Below are 16,984 nucleotides of genomic sequence, written 5' to 3' on the forward strand. Positions count from 1 at the left end.
TGGAACCACCACTTATTTCAGCAGATTCTCTCATTAAATTCAAGTAGACAAGATGAGAATATCTTGCAGGGAAAAAACAATTATAGATAACTCGTGGGGCCAGTGGCGGATCCATGAATTTATTCAATGGGTTCACTGTTCGGTTCGGTCTTATGGTTAGGGTCGTTCCGACTGTTCCGATCGCTTCGATGGTTCGAGTTGGTTAGATAATTCAGGTCATTCAATGTATCAAGATTGAGATTTTGCTAATATCATATTTGTATCCTCAAAATAATGACAAAACTTTTTTTAAAAAGGCTAGCATATCTCACTTTCTTATCTTATGACATGTAACGCATAGCAATCACACGATTCATATAATTGCATTCATATATATATATATATATATATATATATATATATAAGTCAAATTGCTACATATAGCAATTATTCAAATTGTGTTGATTTTAGTCTACAAAAGTTACATAACTTTATGCAAAGTAAACTTATTTTAGCTAATCAAATGAATACCACAGCTTTTGAACTTGGGACAAGCGTAAGATAGCAAAATACAAACACCAATGATTTCGTAACCAATCATAAAAAAAATAAAAGAAACTGGCAGAAGGGGGAATTGACCATGGTTCAGCTTTGCTTATGGGTTCATTCACATCTTATATGTGGGTTGAGTCTCATACTTTATATAGGCGTTCTATATATAATCCAAAACTCAGTGGGTTCCCGTGAACCCGCACCCGATTACTTAGATCCGCCTTACCGTGTGAAGTGGATTGAGCTTCTATGTAAGGGTGTTTTGCGTCATATGACGACAAGTCATTAAAGGGGCTTTTTGACTAAAAGGAGTGTAGTAGATGGAGTCTTTCCAATAATTATTTAATTATTATTATTTATTTATAATAATAATAAAAAAAACATTTCATTAAATAAAACGAAGAAATAAAATTACATTAAATACAATCATAATCATAAGAAATAAAACTTAAAAATTGTAAAAAGTAAAGTTTTGGGTAAAGTTTTTAAAAGTTATAAATTTAAGGATTAAAATTGTAGCATACATGGTTCAAATAAAAGAAAATCGGTTGATGATTTACCTAAGCCGCTTCCCTCATTCTCCAGCCTCTTCTCCATGGATACTCCAGGTAAGGTCTACAACTTCAGCTAATTTTGTGCTGAATCCTTGATTAAAGGACATAAATTAACACAACTAATCAACCTGCCAATCATCTTCTCCCCACCCCCCCTCCAAAGAGCTCAAACCGCCTTAGGGTAGTGTTCCCGGCGCCTTGAGGGTGGGAAACGCTCCACTACACATGGTCTAAAACATAAAATAATATTAAATACTCAAATAGTGTTAACCTGGTTAAACAAAAGTTTCACGCATAGTTTTGTGAGTTATTCTTTCGGTAATGGTAGTGGAAAAATAAACAAAAGTTTAAGTTGAATAGTTTGATTATAGAAAAGTTATCTTACGTTATTCTGAAAATAAAGTCGTGATATGTCTAAAAGAATATTTATAATTGATTTACGTCAATGAAAAACAATAAAAACAAATATTGGTGCCATTTTCGATAATACCAATAATTGTGTTGTGCCCAGTCTATATCAGTATTGACACTTAGACCATCCGTAGTGGTCGAGTTGTGGCTGCGTTTTGATGTATAACGCCGGGGGCACACCGCCCCCCCCCCCCCCGGCGTTTTGGGATTATTTTTTTTTAACGTTATGTATACAACGTGATAAATGGCTCCAATATCAACAAAAGATCCGTTATATGTTACTGTTGGAGAGGAATAAAAAAAAATATTATTTCCTATATATTTAACCAACTCATCCCCAATAAAAAATCATCAAACTTATAAAAATTATCTTTCAACTCTATAATTTCTCACACAAAATTCACTATATAAATGGATCCTCCATCTATATATAAACAGTTTCTCGGGCCCGACCAACAAGCCGAGGATGTGGCGGAGGAACAGGCGGTTACGAGTGCGATTATGCTCGCGAAAACTTATTTGAGTTCTGTTACGAGTGCGATTAGCTCTCCACCACCCCGTTTCAAAAAGAGCATATATCGAACATTTACCATATTTACACTACAATTCTATTTATAATAAGAAAAAGAAAAGTAAAATTATATCGGAATGCCAAGAAAAAAAACTAAGCACAACCAAATATTAAGATTTTCTATTTTAGTTAATGAACAAAACTTATCGACGAGAAATCAAATTAGTTAGAAGTTAAATGAATTAAAAACATTTATTATATGTTGTAAGATCGAAACTGAACTTAAAAGAAAAACCTAAAATATTGGTAGCGTTTTGTATGCATGAATGAAATGCGGAATGAATGGACCATTATAAAGTAATGAAAAAAAGAGTGTTTGGTAAGCTAAGGCAATAGAATCACTAGTTCCTTTGTCCATTTCATTCTCTCTAAAACACCTCAAATTCATTCAATCCACCCCCCCATTGTTTTTTTTCTCATTTCATCCCATCTTTCACCATGCATTACCTCCATCACCCACCCAGCACTACTTCCCCCCCCCCCCCAACGACCATCGCCACTGATCACCACCATCGCCGCCACAACCCCTACCCCATTCGTTACCGCCAACCACTACCACTGCCCACTACTGTCGCCGCCACACCACCTGCCACCATTAACCACCATCACGACATCTAGGGCTGACAATTTATACACGAGACACGAATACACGACACGTACCTACACGACTTTAACAGGTAACAAGTAAGGCCTTAACAGGTTTCGTGTACTAAACAGGTAGACACGAAATTACCTGTTAATTTTTGTGTCTAAACAGGTATAATACCTGTTTACCTGTTAGGCACCTGTTAATACCTGGTTATTTTTAAAATTAATTAAATATATATAAAATATATATAGTTATAACTCATATTACCCTAACCCTAATTCTTCCTTACAACTTACAGCCGTCACTCACTCACTTTCATTATCCTCTCACGGCCGGCCATCACCAAAACCCGTCGCCGTCCGTCCCTCTCACGCCAGCCATAACCCGTCGCCACCATACTCTCTCCGGCCTCCACCCGTCGCGTCCAGCCGTCCATACTCTCTCGGCCTCCAATTTCGTTCATCATTCTTGGTAAGTTATTCTATTATTGTTTTGTTCCGTTCACCATTCATTCAGGCTATTACTAAATCCGTTCATTCTTCAGTTCCGTTCACCCGTCACCTCCAGTTCATACAAAATTCTTCAGCAAGCCATCATCCGTCGCCTCCAGTTCCGTTCATCATTCATTCTTGGTAAGTTAATGTTTTGTTGCAATTCATCTCATAAATACTAAATCCATCGTTAGTTGGTCATTAATTCATATTTTTGTTTTGTAGTTTGTACCAAAGGGTTTGTCAGTTTAGGTAAAAATATAAAATCCATCTTTAGGGCTGTTTTAGTTTAATTATTTTACTTATTTGGTTTTGAACCTTTGATTATAAAATCCATCTTTAGGGCTGTTTTAGTTTAATTATTTCACTTATTTGGTTTTGAACTTTTGATTGCTCACATTTGTTAGTATTTACTATTTAGGTAATTATGAGTGACCCACAAAATAAGGTGGAAAAGGCGAAGGATAAGAAAGCCAAAACAACGGTATGTTTGTTGATTCAACTATACTTATTTTGGTTCAAGTTTGGTTTTATTTTTGTGTAACTTTATGTATTTTTTTCTTTAATCATTCTAGACGGGGAGTGATTCTATCCAAATTGATTTAGAAGATGACTTCTCGATGGATATGGATGTGGATGATGAGGTTCACTTAGTGGATGAAGAAGATATAAACGATAGCAAATCAGGGTCAAAGAGAAAACAAAAAGAAAGAAAAGAGAGATCTCATGTGTGGCATTACTTCATTAAACACACTAAGAAAAAAATGGGAAAAAGGACTCCAACCGAGTGTAAGAAATTCCATTATGTCATGATATATGATAGTGGCCAAGGTACGGATAATCACACGAAACACAAAAAAACTGCTATGGTTCTAGTTATAAAGATGTTGGTCAAATGCTTCTAAATAGTGACATGAAGTTAAAGTCGTCTTCTTTTTCTAACAATACGTTTCGTGAGATGATTATAGATGCTATTGAGATGCATGAATTACCTTGTCATTTGTTGAGTATAAGGCTTTTAGAGATTTGTTTGAGTATTTGCAACCCGATGTGAATATTCCCTCTAGAAATACCGTTAAATTTGATTTAGTGCAAAAGTTTAAGAGAGAAAAAGAAAAGATGAAAGTTATTCTTATGGAATCACCTGGGAGATTATGCTTAACTGGAGATTTATGGACTTCTATTACTATTGATGGGTATTTAGCAATTACAGTTCATTATATTGATAAGCATTGGGTTTTGCAAAAGAGAGATTTATCGTTCTTTCATGCCACCACCTCATACTGGTGTTGCCATATGTGAGAAGGTGTTTTCTATTCTAGTAGAGTGGGGTATAGAAAAAAAATTTAGTGTGACGTTGGATAATGCATCTTCTAATGATGCTTTCATTAGGCTTCTAAGAGAACAGTTGAATACAAAAGCGCCACTTGTTTCTAAGGGTGTTTTTTTTCACTTGAGATGTTGTGCTCATATTTTGAACTTGATTGTGCAATATGGGTTAAAGGAAATTGATGATTGTGTTTACAAAGTAAGAGAGAGTATCAAGTATGTGAAAGGTTCACAACAAAGGAAGGAAAAGTTTTTGGAATGTGTTGAGTTGTATTCAATCAAAAAACAAAAGGGGTTAAGGCAAGATGTTGTTACAAGGTGGAATTCCACATATTTAATGTTTGATGGTGCTATTTATTATCGACGTGCATTTAGGCATATAGAATTGAGTGATTCTAATTATAAGGAATGTCCAGTTGCATCAGAGTGGGATAGGATTTAAAAGATATGTTCGTTTCTTGAAGTATTTTATGATGTGACAAATGTTTTTTCGGGTACCAAATATCTGACTTCAAACTTGTACTATCCACATGTTTTTTGGCTTATTTGACTTTGTATGATGTGATGAATTCTGAAGATGAGTATATAAAGAATATGGCAAACTTGATGATGAGGAAGTTTCAGAAATATTGGTCAGATTTTAGTCTTACATTAGCCGTGGCTGTGGTGTTGGATCCTAGATACAAGTTGCATTTTATCGATTTGAGTTATTCAAAAATTTATGGAGAGGGAATTAGTGAATATACACATGTTGATCAGCTATTGCATTCTACTTTTCATGAATACGCCATTGCCTTGTTAAATGAGGGTGAGGATACAAGGGATGAGTCAACACCTACTTCTGATGGTAGCAAAGGTGTTAAGGACACATGTGGTGCGAGTTCAAGACTTAAGATAATTTTTATGTTTGTTCATTTATTTGTTTTATGTATATTGCCTTTTAATTATTAACTAAATAATTTTTTTATTAATATGTTTTAGGATTTTGATAAATTTCAAAGTAAAGATTTTACAACTAACCAAAAGTCAGAACTGCAATTGTACTTAGAGGAGTCAAGAGTTGATAGGAACTTACCACTTGATGTGTTGGCTTTTTGGAAAGCCAATGAGTTTAGATATCCCATACCAGCGAGGATGGCAAGAGACTTTTTGACTATTCCGGTATTAACTGTGGCATCAGAGTCGACATTTAGTGCAAGTGGAAGAGTGATTATCGAACATTGAAGTTCACTTAGTAAAGCTACCGTTGAGGCTCTAATATGCATAAAAGATTGGTTACATGGAGAATTTTGTAATGTCCATCTTTGCTTGATTTTTATAAGTTTTATACATGATATTATATTAATTTTATAATGTATATGTTTGTTTGTACTTTGTAGGTTCTAACAAAGTTAGTGTGGAAGAGCTCACTGAAGATATAATGTCGCTTGACATTAGTTGTGAATCAAATGCTTCAAACTCGGTGAACAATCCTAAGGTACCAACTCCAAATGCTTCAAGTAGTGTTGCTCTCTAAAAACAATGAACAATCCTAAGGTACCTCACTCTAAAACTTTCTAATAATGTTACTTGATAAAACTATATGAATATGTCCAATTGTCCATGATTAATATGACTAATTGACTATACTTATTTTGTGTGTAGGTTTAATTGCTTGGAATTGAAGATTTGAGAAGAAAGACCAATTGGAACTTGGAAGCTTGAAACTTGATATTGTTTTCAATATATGTTTTGATTAGAATTCTATGTGTTTTTGTCTTAAATTTGTTAAGGAGCATGGATTTATGTTTTATTTTAAGACTTTTATGAACTTTCGTCGATTTTTGTTTCGCTAAAAGGTTGTCAAATATGATTTCTAAACAGCTATTATCGTGTATATCAGGTATTAACAGGTTCGTGTTCATGTTTGGGTTACAGGTACACGATATGTTTTCGTAGTCGTGTACAGGTATACCCATTTCGTGTTCGTGTCTTATCGTGTACGGGTATATACGATATGCCAGCCCTAACGACATCCTTTGACCACCGCCAACCACCATCACCTCCCGCCACCACCACTACTCATCGCCACCATCGCTGCTCACCACCAATTTTATTTTATTACTTCGTCTTTCTTGTCTACCTAGCAACATAAAACAACAATCTATTTCATTCCTAGTCACTACATGGTAACTGATGTGTTGTAAAACACACTTGTTTTCCACACCATTTATCATTATTTTAGTCGCTTTTATATATAATATTTAATGTTTCTTAACTTGTTTTAGTATGATATTACATAATTATATCTTTTATAGGTTGCGGGTTTAAAAGAGAAAAGAACCGAGCTTTTCAACATACTTAGAGGCCTTTATGCTCAATTATTGAAGAACCAAGTTAAAGCTCGGCCCGAGCCCATTTGTGTGAAGCCTTGCATGTTATATTATAAAATAACACAAAAGAAAAAACCCTAGAGCCCGATAATCTGGTCTGATCGGCAGCAAAGAAACAACAAGAAACAATAAAAAACTCTAAAGTGGTGGTCATATGTGGAGAGAGTAGTAGCCAAGAAAAGAAAAAATAAAAAAACCTAAAGCCTCTAATTCTGTCCGATCGCAAGGAGCCAAGAAAGGAAAGAAAAAATATAAAAGCCTAACCCTTGTCATTAATTCTGATCGGCAGCCAACAAAGGTGCACAAAAGAAGTACATTTCTGGTTAACATATTTGAAGATAGGCATTCTCATCTTTTTGGTTTGATTTGATAGTTTTTAAATATGATACTTTTTTCTGTGTTAGCTTATGATTTGGATTTTTATTTCATTAATATGATTATTGGCTAAACTATTTGCATTACATAGGTTGAGATGATTATTGACGTTGTTTGACGATTTATTCGGTTTTGATTAGTTATATGACGTAATTATTATTGAAAAGCTTTATCTAATTCGATATTTGATGTGTTAAAATATTGTTTTTAACATAGTTATTAAAGACGTTAGGCGCACTTAAGGCGCAAAGGCCTCTCCGAGGGCCTAGGCGCTAGGCGCAGGCTTAAAAAAAAATAAGCACACTTAAATAAAAAAGTTCAAAAAATATTGTAATGGAAAGTATCACTCTTTTAAATACCAAAATATTACAAAACCATAATCCTCAACTTTAAGTACCAAAAACAGAAATTCCAAAATTAACAAAAATCATACAAAAGTTTAAAATGAAAACAAAAATGGGAAACTCAGTTTATGTCATCAGAGCATTTGTATGAATATATAAGCATGAATACATCACTATAACTTGACATATTCTAATTGTTCTATTTAAATCATTATTTCTTACAAACAATTCTTATTTCCACCACAGAACTTTAACAAGCAGGTTAAAACAAAGCATCTTCATCATGCATCTTCATCATCGTTAACAGTGTTCTTTTATATAAATTATTACTAACCTCTTCTCTTCTTTCTGTAAACCGTGTTCTTGCTTTGTGATATGCATAATTAGTAGTTGTTCATTATAGGAGCGAGATTAGAGTTATTTTTGTTAATCCCATGAATTTTAGGAAAGTTGTTTTAAGAGATAATAATTCAAAGAAAATCAAAGTAAAAAGAATAAAAAAAAATTCTGGGTTGCCAATTTTTCGCCTAAATTAGCGCCTTCAGTCATGGAAGTCGGTATATTAGCGCCTTGCCCTAAATAATCGCCTAGGCGCCAAAACGCTGCGCTTTTAATAACTACAGTTTTTGTATAATTATTGCTTGTGATTCCGCGTATGACTTTGATTGATTGTGTGTCGTTCGGTTAGGGTTCTACGTTTAGGTCATAGACTTAGTGTTTTTGATCTTGTCATGGTTAGTACTGCCATATGAATCTTGAGTGCAATTAATTATTAAAATTCAATAGGTTCACCTTCCTTGCGACCGAGAGGCAATAGGGATTCGGTTTGTCTCGCATCTTTATTTGGTTAGGTTAGAATTACGTGAAAGCGAGTTTTGGTCTTGTCCGGTTTACTTTTGCGTGCAAATATGTGTCTTAGATCGAGTTAGATTTTGTTACTCTTTTATCCCTAGAATTGCTAGTACCAATTTTAAGCGGGCTTTGTGTCGTTGAGTTTGAGAGGAGATGCGTCATTAGGGTACCTTAGTAATCTTTATCCCGGTGCATTTATTCAATCTTCTTAGATTTGTGAGGGTTAGTTGGTGAGACCGAGAGGTGATATAGCGAACTTTAATGAGCCTTAGTTGATTATTTTAAGATCCCGGTGTCGCGTGATTAGTTAATTCCGTTAACCGTTAAACTGTCAATATGATTCTTGCCTAGGTAGTCGTTTCTCCATATTCGTTAAAACCTCGTTAAGTTTCATTAATTTTTCTAGTTAGTTCCGTTAAGTTAAGTAAGTTAGTTAACAACATAATCCAGAACATGTTGGATTTTAAGAATTTAGTTAAAATAAATATTCACCCTTAAAATTGTTTAACTTATAAAAAAAAGCCTCCTCCATCATCGTATATATATATATATATATATATATATATATATATATATTCATAATCAAATAAATAATGCATTTCTTCAGTCCCAAGTCACAACCATTTAAAAATATGGGATCCAAGATGAACAATGATGTCCTTATATAAGTGTAGAATCAACATGAAGGTTGGTGTGAAATGTTACAGAAACGATATGATAGTTAGGATATAACTGTTACAATTACATTCGACACTAGAAATTGTAATTTGATAGAAAACCCAATGGTTATCGATGTTCCAAAGCCGCTACCAACCATCGGTTTAACTACTGAAGTTCAGCGTCACTACCGAATTTCAAACTCATCAATGGCAAGTAACTATTAAATTTTAAAATCACTATCATATGCACTAACTTTCAAAGGTCATCTGCATGCAACTTTTTTGCCATATATACCAATCTATTATTTTCCGATAAAGTACTTTTAAATTAAGTCAAAAATTTTCATGATACCATCTAGGGGTGTTGCCCCTTAGACCCCACAAGGGGCCAGTCCCTTAACCATGTTTGGACTCTACCCGAAATTGTAAAGGGTCAGTGCCCCTTCGAACCTCTCATGATATTGAAGTCATAGAGGTTTTTTAGTATCGAAGGCACAATAGTGTTGACAACTATGTACTTCATGATTCCTAACTTTATCAATGTTTATTTTTAATTCTTATTTGGCCTAAATGTAAATCCAAATTACCAAAATAGTCTAATGACAAACCACAAACATCGGCTAACTAAGTACTCATCATGCATTCAAAATATCCCTTAGTTTATTAAAAATTACCCATTGAAATTCTAAAATATATTTCTTACTATTTTAGTTATTATTCATGTTAATTTATAGCCCAAGGAATTAGAAATATGAAATCTAACATGCCATTGGATTAGTAGATAGCTATATTACTTAATAACAAAGAAAAATAAAACAAAATATATGTTTCGGATTTTTTTTTTATTTTGAACAACAAAGTTATAAGGGTATTAGGAGTGGGTGGAAAATTATGGAGAATGATAAACCAATAAGGGAGTTATGTCAAAAGTAGAGAGTTTATAGAGATTTATTAGGGTGTGTGGAGATTTATTTGAGTGAACGGAAATTAATAGAGTCAAGAAATAGAAATCAAAACAAAAGTGAAAGAAGATGGATGAAGAACTCTCTCGAAGACCCTCAGAGGAGGAAGAGGAGGGATGGGTGAATGTTGATAATGAAAAGGGAAAGTGAAAGCAAAAACGAGGTTTGAACGAAGATAGAGGAAGTAAAGAAAACACAGTAAGATTTTTGTTTCAAACTTACCGGTGGATTGCTCTCGGAAGGAGGTGACAGATTTCTTTGGAGAATTTAGTACTGTTAGAAATGTGTATATTGCTAGAAAGAAGGACACGGGTGACAAGTGTTTCGGATTTGTATCTTTCTCAAAGGTTAAAGATGTAGTAACCTTGGAGGCAAGGCTGAAATATACTAGGATGGGAAAAGATAAAATGCTCGTGGAGGTTCCTATTTTCACTGAAGAAAATGGATAGGTGAGAAGAAAGCAACTGAAGGGGATTCGTATGGGGAGGAGAAGAAATCAACAGAAGGGGATTCGAGTAAGCCATCGGTATGGAGCAGGGTCGAATATGAGTGGAAATTAGACAATTTTTTGGCATGGTGATCAGGGACATCGTATTAGGAGGCATGTTAGAATGACGAGGGTAGTAATAAAAAGGTTCTTGAGGTTGAAGTCCATGAATGTATTAGTGCATTTGAAATCTTACACAAAAGAGCGTTGGAGGGAGCGGTGAAGGAGTTAAACACTTTGAACATTTTAAAAAGTGTACTCAAAGATGCTGGGGTTTTTGGTCTATGTATTCACTATCTTGGTGGATTGCATATTTTTATTAGTATTCGATGTTCAATCAGATGCTGATAACTTCAGAAAGAAAAAAGATGTTTTGGGGCAGTGGTTCAGAAGCTGGATGAATGGCAAGGCGTCCAAAGAATCGCTTAGCTTTATGTCATTGGGGCCCCTTTTTATTTGTCTGACGATGAAGTGTTTAACTCATTAGTCGCTTCAATAGGTAAAGTTATACATAAGTCTCAGATTTCTTGGAATAAGGGGGCCTTATCCATCGATTGCATCAGAGTTTTGGTTGGTGAAGGAAGAATAATAGCAGAAGAAATTAAGTTAAAATGGAGAAATAAATTGTTTAGAGTTCGGGTCACTATAAAAAATTGGGGGTTTGCGACCCGGAATGTGTGGGAGCGTGGAGTCATTGGTCGAAGTGGGTTGTGGTCACGAAATGGTTGAAGGAACCAGAGAAGGACGAAGATAAGGAAGATGAAAGGTCTATAGAGAATGTGGATGACTCCTTGGGTAGCAAAAAGGACAATAATGACAAATTGGAAGACGTGCAAATGGTTAGTTCCAAACAGGAATGTCGGATAGATGTTCAAAAATCACGAGTAAGGTAATAATGAGGACTTTCAAGAAACAAAACTTATTTTTAACTTTAGTGGAGCTAATGGAGTGAGGCCCATGAGAAAACCGGTTATAAAGGAAGAGGATTCAGGTTACGTAAGCCTAATAATAGACAGGCCCGGATCTAAAAAGCAACAGGATATGAAGACCCATTTGATTTAGCCTGAACAGGAATAGAGTTATACTAAATAAAATGGACTCTAGGCCCAAAGTTCCAATTGCAGATTGATCAAAGGATAGGTTTGATTTATTGCCGAAGGTCACATATGTATTAATGGACAATGAAGATACAGAGGTATTTCAAGAAGATAAGGCCAAAGAATGGGATATGCAGGTGGATACTATGGTCTATTGCAACCTTATTCAATTAAGTATGGAAAAGGAAATGAATGCTACCATTAAGGCGGATGCTTCGGTAGGTGCAGAGACGGAAATTTTCTCAAACTTGGTAACGGAAACAATAAGGAATGAAGGAGTTGGCAAAGTAAATCAATGAATTATTTTTCAATAAATATCAAAGGCTTGGGGGTGGAGGCGAAAGCCAGGTGGATAAAAGATTTAAAAGTCAAGGAAGGTATTTCATTTTTAGCTCTTCAGGATACACTTGCGGTTGATCTGAAAAGTAAACATATGGCTAGTTTTTAGGATAATTCAGTGTTCAAGATGAAGTTTGTGGGGGCGTTTGGTAAATATGGGGGTCTCCATTATATTTGGATCCCTTGATATTGAAAAATCATGAGATCTTCAACGACATTAACTTCCAATTTTTAAAAGGAAGCGTGGCTGGTTGTGCGGAACCCATATGTATTATGAACGTATATACTCCGTAGGGGACGATTGACAAGAAGAATATGTGGAACCGAATTGCAGATTTAAAAGACAAGCACTCAGGTTTGTGGTTATTGCTAGGAGATTTCAATGTTGTCAAATTTCCTGAGGAAAGGATGAACTCTAGCTTTAACCTGGTTCACACTAGAGATTATTTGTTAAAACGATCTAGTTGAGTATGCAATGAAAGGGGGGAAGTTTACCTTCTCAGCCGGTAATAAGATAACTAAAATTGATAGATTATTAGTCGGTGTGGGTGTGGTGAATTTATGTTTAGATGCGTTCTAAGAGTATTACCTAGATTTATGTCGGATCATAGACTGCTCATTCTTATTACGAAGGAGGTTAACTTTGGACATCGCCCTTTCCGGCTTTTTAATTCATGGCCCGATCATGACAATTTTGATGACATAATCCGGTCTGCGAGTGAGAAATGGAAATTTAGTGGTCCTGTAGATTTGGCGTTGTTTAATAAACTGAAATTGATTAGGAGTGATATAATCAAGAGATGATGGAAAATGCTAAAGATAAAGAAGGTGAAAAGGAGCAGAGAGTGAAAACTGAGCCGAAAAATTGAGTTGGAAAAGGAATCAAGAGAGTTGTCCAAGGAGGAAGAGTGGGTTAGAGTGGAAAGCATTAAAAAGCTAATGGAGTTAGCAAACCTTAAAATTAAAGACATTAAACAAAACTTGAGGGTTCGTTGGGCTTTATTTGGTGATGATAACCGTGCTTTTTCCATAGTTTTGTCAACAATTGAAAAGAAAAAAACTCTATTCCCGGTATGGAGATAAACATTGAGTGGCGTGACAAACAAAAAATTATTAAAAGAAACAAGTTTTAGGCTTTTTTAGAGGGAGATTCAGGAAATTGTGGATAGGCTGAAAGTAAAATGTCAGAATCTCAAAAAGATGTCATAAGAAGAAGCCAATATGTTTATAGCAAAGGTTTCCAAAGGGGAAGTAAAAGAGGTTGTGTTCGGGTGTAACAGAGTCAGGGCACCGGGCTGTGATGGATTCAATTTCAAATTTCTAAAGAACTTTTGGGATTTATTTGAAGATGACTTCGGTAAGATCTTCGCAAAATTCTTTGAAAGTGGTAAATTCAACAAAGGTGTGTGTTTGGCCTTCATCGCCCTTATCCCTAAGTGTGTAGAACTGGTGACTCTTAATGAGCACCACCCTATAAACTAGGTAGGGGTGATTACTTAAGTTGTCTCAAAGGTGTTGGCGAATAGAATAAAAAAATTTTTAGGTTGGTTATCTCTAAGTCTCAGTCGGCTTTTTCAAGAGGTAAGGCTATGTTATATGGGCTGCATATTGTTAACGAGTTAATAAGTTGGGCTAATAGGTAAAAATGTGATGTATATAAAAATATACATATTTTAAGCATCAAATAAACTCCAAAATATCATCTTTTTTTATATAATCTAGTTCAAATAGCTACTTATTATGTTAATTTCTATTTTCAGGTATATTCCAGCCTCAAATTAAGAAACAAGTGGATACACGAAGAAAAATGAAGAAAATCAAACATAAATTGTGTTTAATCAACCTATAACACCCCATGTTGCAAGCAACACACCCTTATGTTCACCTCTGCAAGAAAAGACAAAAAACCGATGAAGTAAAACACGAGACTATGACTCAGAAAGCACACACTCGTGGTCACCTTTCATAAAACGATAAAAAAATATATATCTGACACTACAAACATGGGGGTTGTGTCTCACCTAACACTCCCCCATGGTGAGTCATCATGTACGATCTGACAAAACATTAAATGCACATAGACAGCTAGACGCAGGGGCGTGCCTCACCAGATACGGGGGCGTGCCAAACTCTCCAGACAACCTATAAATAGAAGTGCATGTCTCACTGTTTCAAGAGTGCTTGGAGAGAGTTAAGACGGGTTTCTCACTTAAACACACTCACTTTACACTCATATGAAGATCCATTAGAGAGTTTGAATGTTTGGAGGCATCTATCATAGTCATCCATCATCATCATCATCATCATCATCATCATCATCATCATCAATGAAGAAGAAAGATTCATCATCATCATATTGGTTAGATTGTTCTAGTTTAATCATGTGTTTCTTATCTTTACCTTCTTTGATGTTCATTGTCATGCTGAACATGCGCTAAATCTCCTTTTACCATCTAAATCTACGAAGAAACTTAACTTTATTTGATAATCATAATGAATGTGTGATTTAGTTTTCGTGAAGTACATCGTTGTTTTGCAATTATCCTTTGACGAGATATGCTTTGTCTTCATAATTCCTTAATTCAAGATTGATGATTAACACTCATTCATAATTCACTCATGTTCTTAGAAACTAGAAATTATTAAAAGAATATCTTGATAATTTATCCAAAACATATTTCCTTGTGTTGTACTTAGAAATGATGAGATACAAGCTATGATCAATTTCTCTAGTTTTGGTAATTCTGAAATAAAATTGTTAACACGATTGACTAGATTGTCATGCTAGTTAAAAAAATAACTTGTTAAGGGAAAGTGTAATTATAATCTACTTAAATCAACCGAGCGCGGGGTAAGTGACTAAACTATAACCACCCGAAGTTGTTAGAATTGGTATTTGAGAAATCGAAGTCAATCCTAATTTTTATACTTCACTAAAACTACTTGCTTACCTAAATTGGCATTTCCGTGGTAGACATGAAGTTATGAATTCTACTTTATTTTATGTCATAGGGTAATTCACTTTGAAACGAAGGGCTATTATATGTTATATTATTAAAGCAAGTTAAGCACATATTCATCATATTTATCATCGAAGAAGAGTTATGTGGAATTATGATTTAGATGATAACCTTTATATATTGATTTTATCGTCTAAAACTCATCTACTTGTTCACCTATTTTACTCTAATATTTCAATTTACCGTAATTAGTTTAACAACTACCTTTAATGAGTATCACTTCTAGTTAAATTAGAACAAAGATTAATTATTAGAAATCATTCGTGTCCATGGATTGATACTTTGTTCTTACCATTACTATTCTACATATACGATAGGTACATTTGCCTATATGTGTGTGGTTTAGTTTTAGTAGAAATTATTTTTATAAATTTAAACACGGTCTTGTGTGAAAACAAATCAACATAATTTTATACACGTACACACAGCACACACCAAAATATAAAGCCTTTTTTTCTTAAAAATAGACTTTGAGAAAGCTTATGATAATGTAAACTGGAAGTTCTTAGTCTCAATGATGGAGCAAATGGGGTTCCCTGGAAAAATGGTGTAGATGGATCTCAGGCATTCTCTGTTCAGCTAAGTCTTCGATCCTAGTCAATGGCTCTCCTACTTTTGAGTTTAACGTCATAAAGACATGAGACTATGAGACCCTATATCCCCTTTCTTATTTTTGATTGTTACGAGGGCGTTCTCTAGTATGGTTCGAAAAGCCATGGAGGATAGGACCTTTGAAGGTTTTCAAACTCCATACCGTGGCCCGTTGATATCCTATCTGTTATGTGTAGATGATGCTATGTTGATTGGAGAACGGATAAAGGTTAATTTGGAAATTGTTGCTAGAATTTTGAGGTGTTTTCATTTGTGCTCCGGGCTGAAAATAAACATGAAGAAGTTGGTTTTGTTCTATTGCAACGTGTCAGGGACAGGGATATAGGTGGGTGATATGGCAGGGGTTATAGGTTGCAAAAATGGTGAAATGTCTTTTTTTTACATCTTGGTATTAAAGTGGGGACAAACATAAACTGTAAATTCATAATTGGAATGGGACTGTTGAAGTTTTTGAGAAACGCTTGGCTATTTGGAAAGAAAATTCTTTGTCTATAGGAGAGAGGGTGGTCTTAATTAAATCGGTGCTAGAGAACTTACCGGTTTATTATTTTTCTCTATTTAAAGTCCTGAGTAAAGTGGTATAAATTTTAGAAAGGATTATAAAGAGATTCTTACCGGGAGGGGGGGCGGGGTGGGTCGAGTAATATTAGAAAGATCCATCCGGTTGCTTGGGAGAAAGTGGTAATCCCAAAAGAAAGAGGTGGGCTTGGTATCTAGAGTCTTAGAGACATCAACTACTCTTTATTGGCTAAATGGGGCTGGAGACATAAAACAAATAGAGATGGGCTGTGGAAACGTATTATCTTGTCTATACATTTGAAGGGCTCCTGTTGGGAGACGGTTCCTTTAAAAAGCAGAAATGCGGGAGTGTGGACGAATATAGCTAAAGCTGTGAATAAGCTAGGGTTTGATGGTAGCAAAAAGGGTGATTTGATAAAAGGAAACTTAGGGGATGGTAAGAAACTTGGTTTTGGACCGATAATTGGGTCGGGAACTCAAGTTCAAAGAATTGTGTTTTAACTTATTTAAACTTGAAAAAAAATATTTGTATAGTTATTGTTCGGTTTTGGAGGCGGGTGGGCTGTTAGCTGGACGTGGGAGAGGTCGAGAAATCCTATGCAGGAGCAAGAAATAGAAGAATAGGAGAAATGCTTCAAACTGCTGAGTGTAATGAATTACAAGGGGGTTCGGATTACTGGGAATGGGTGGGAGATAAGAATGGTTAGTTCTCAATAAAATCGGTCAAGAGGTTGTTAGTAAAAAAATAAAGATACCAACAACAGTTATATGATGAAATGGAGCAAATGGTCCCAACAAAGTGTAATATCCATGTGTGGAGAGCGAAAATGAATAGAATCACTGTGAATTTGCGCTCGAAAGAAGGAATAT

General features: G+C 35.0%; 1 pseudogene across 1 annotated transcript; it reads left to right on the top strand.

The window, feature by feature from the left end:
* The first annotated feature begins 3,574 nt into the window (after positions 1–3,574).
* LOC143635281 (zinc finger BED domain-containing protein RICESLEEPER 2-like) lies at positions 3,575–6,248 on the top strand (annotated as a pseudogene). Its single transcript, XR_013154024.1, has 4 exons — positions 3,575–3,631; positions 3,723–5,397; positions 5,458–5,767; positions 5,856–6,248. The product of XR_013154024.1 is annotated as a zinc finger BED domain-containing protein RICESLEEPER 2-like (transcript).
* Positions 6,249–16,984: the final 10,736 nt, after the last annotated feature.

The sequence above is a fragment of the Bidens hawaiensis genome, unplaced genomic scaffold (assembly GCF_021521415.1).
Source record: "Bidens hawaiensis isolate Kalapana, Puna unplaced genomic scaffold, B.hawaiensis_p1.1 tig00007427_1, whole genome shotgun sequence".
In the NCBI taxonomy this organism is placed as follows: Eukaryota; Viridiplantae; Streptophyta; class Magnoliopsida; order Asterales; family Asteraceae; genus Bidens; species Bidens hawaiensis.